The sequence below is a fragment of the Poromitra crassiceps genome, assembly GCF_964638095.1.
Source record: "Poromitra crassiceps genome assembly, chromosome: 26".
Classification (NCBI taxonomy): Eukaryota; Metazoa; Chordata; class Actinopteri; order Beryciformes; family Melamphaidae; genus Poromitra; species Poromitra crassiceps.
Window position 1 is genome coordinate 3,234,642 of NC_139640.1, and position 3,532 is coordinate 3,238,173.

Below are 3,532 nucleotides of genomic sequence, written 5' to 3' on the forward strand. Positions count from 1 at the left end.
ATCATTAGCGCCAGTAGTGATTAAACCCTGGTGGAGTTTATTAGGACTGTCAGGGGCAAGCACAACCATGCGGCTCCAAAGTATGATCATTACCACAAGCGGTGAACATTTAAGAAGCTATCAAAGGTGAAGCTCATTCTGCCGGTGTGATTACGGAGAATAATATTTAGTGTCAGGTCTATTGTCTAGAGAGAAGGGAGAAGCCAGCACTCCAAACGTCTTTTCGTATGATTTAATATCCTCAAACCTGGGCAGCAGACAACGGACGTTTCAGTCAAAGACCTTCCTCAGCGTTGTCAAAGGTCTATTGTCTCCCAGCTTATTGTTGGTCCTTAACAAATGAACCCTGGCAGGATAAACTCATTCACGATTTCAGACGGAAGCCCGTCTTTATTGTCACACGAACACACTACAACACATGCATGCGGCCACAACACACACTCATGCTGACGGTGGCCGGTGAAATATGTCCTCTGCATTTGACCCATCCAGGCTTGTCCTTTCCTCCGGGGGGCAGGCCAGGAGCAGTGGTCGCTATTTCTTCAGATGTTGTCGTCACTGGTCGGATGACGATCTTCTGCATGTTTTTAGTGGGGGGTTATGTATGGAGGAACCCCCTGGGGGTACGGGGAGAACATGCAAACTCCACACAGAAAGGCCCTTTCGACGAGATAGCCCACCTGGGCAGTATAGGCACTGAAGATATGGGGGGGTCACAACTCCAGCGCCCACAGCGTCCCAGGCGAGAATCGAACTCAGGACCTTCTAGCTGTGAGGCGACAGCGACTGCGCCACCGTACCCCTGGGCAACCACTATACCAAGAGAGCTAGCTGCCTTGGCGGAGCTGATTAACGGGCCTTTATACTGGAGAAGTGAGTTTAACCAACTTACTCGCTACCACTCAGGACTCACATTCATTGGGTTATGCATGGCACCGCTCTGATAGCCTATATATATACTTAGCAGTGATCTGTTATACAGACGGCTGAACGCCATGATTGACCAATCAGAATCGAACATTCAACAAGGCCCTGTAATAAGTGCTTACAATGCACTTACGATGGCTTATTATGAGCCACGACATGTAAAGTGCTACCCAAATTTCTTACAGTAGCAAGGAGAAGCTTAATAGTTCTGAACTATTTTTTTTAACAGCTAGAGAAGCTTCTTCACAGTTCTCGCCTGTAATAAACTCCCCATTGGCGCTGGCTGATAAGGCCTGTATTTACCAACAAGCGACGGCGAACTTTCCCACCCAGCTAAAGTAAATACGCGTGGTCCCACACTTAACTATCTCTGCGAGAGATAAAGAGAGGTCAAGAGACACAGACAGATGAGGCAGTGGAAGAGAGAGAGAGAGGGAGAGAGAGAGGCCAGATTTGGGTGTAAACATTGGTTGAACAAGCTGATAGTGCGAGCACAGCTGATAGCGTTTAGCTCCCGCTAACTCCCTCCGTAGGTCCCTCATTGTTCTCTGACGCCGCCGGCTGTTTTCTGCAGGATAATTAGACCTTATTTCGTTTTAAAAACGACCCACATGCGCTATACATTCCCATCTGCTCGACTCCCACTTCCTTCCTCGACCAAAGGCTTGAAAAATTTTGAGGAAGGTTTTTATGTGTGATTTTTATTTCCACGACGCCTTAAGTGACAATCGGCAACATTTTCGCAGAAGTAAACGTCTCTCTCGACTGACTATGACCACAGATTCAATCTATATCAAGTTTGTGAAGGATTTTACATTTTTCTTTTTTTAAAGATGTTTTTATTGAACCAAGAATGGCAATTTTTCAATTTCCATACATAACAAAACTATACAAACAGAAAAAACAGACAGAAAAAACAACAACAACAAAGACAACAATGGTAGACATTTCGCTCTCTTTCAAATATAAAATAAAAGTAAAGTAAACTACAGGACGTAATATTCAATCAAATCAAAACCAATAAACAAATGTATGTGGAGTGGACATAATGAAGGTGATATTAGAACCTTATGAAGCCAGTACCAGTCAACTATCCAAGAGGGTGTAATGAAGGTAATGAGGCCAGAAAGGAGCCCCATATTTTCTTATAAGTTGCCGGCTTCCTTCTCACACTGTACAGGATCTTCTCAGGAGTACTATATGATGTTAATTCGTTCAACCAATGTCTCTGAGAGGGAGACAGTTCAGATTTCCAATTTAGCAATATACACTTTTTGCCAGCTGTACCTGCAATTAATATGAAGTATTTCTTATTGATGCTCACCTCCAGAGATCGAGTGTCTCCCAAAATCCAGATCCTAGGGTCATAAGGAACCTGGGTTTCTAACACATCTGAAGTTGTTTCAACAATATAAAGGATTTTACATTTGCTGAAAAATCCTCTGGCACGCAGGAAGTGATACAAGTTTTACATTTATATTTCATTTGGAACAAACAGAAGAATTGGGTAGCACGAGTAGCAGTTCTCCACTTGATGAGAAACGTGTGGAATATGCAACCTGTTGTCAACTCTACTACAGCTTACAGTTTATGAGGAGGCCGCTCAGCTCTACAGAGTATGCTATGATTTGCACATATTAAAAAAAAAACACGATTTCAGACGGAAGCCCGTCTTTATTGTCACACGAACACACTACAACACATGCATGCGGCCACAACACACACTCATGCTGACGGTGGCCGGTGAAATATATCCTCTGTATTTGACCCATCCAGGCTTGTCCTTTCCTCCAGGGGGCAGGCCGGGAGCAGTGGTCGCTATTTCTTTCCAGCGCCCGGGGACCATCATTGGACCATCATTGGACCAACTTCAGATGTTGTTGTCACTGGTTGGATGACGATCTTCTGCATGTTTTTAGTGGGGGGTTATGTACGGAGGAACCCCCTGGGGGGTACGGGGAGAACATGCAAACTCCACACAGAAAGACCCTTTCGACGAGATAGCCCACCTGGGGCCGGTTGCACCAACTGGTCTTACACTGGTCTTAAGCTAAGTTGGTCGTAACTTTACGACCTAACAGCTACGCCGGTTGCACCAAGACGACTTAAGCCTTATTTTCACTACGACCAGGCGTAACTCCTACGCCTCGTCAGGAGGAGGCGTAGAGCCTGCCTGTAACAGAGATCTCCGCGGAGACCTTTTTGACCGTCATCGTCGTAACACCGCCAGTTCGCCGTCTTTGAAAGCACGACGTTAGATTATAACTAACTAGTTAACCTAACCCGCCTTCCAAAATGTTGCCGTTAGTTTTTTAGAAGTTAATACATAGAATTGGGAACGTTACATTCAATTTCATTCAGACTGACTCTGTCTGCTCAATAGCCGCCATTTTTCCCCCGGAGCGAGGGAGGGTGAGAGGAGGGAGGGTGTTTTACAGTAGTGGCTGAGAGAGCGTAGTGGCACAGTGCTCCAAGCAGGTCGCGAGGCACATTTTTTGCAACATCATCCAATCAGGGTGCATTCCCTGGCAATTCACATGGACGCGCATTGCTACGACCAGCATAGTTAAGACCAGACATAAGCCGTGTTGGTGCAACAGGCGTA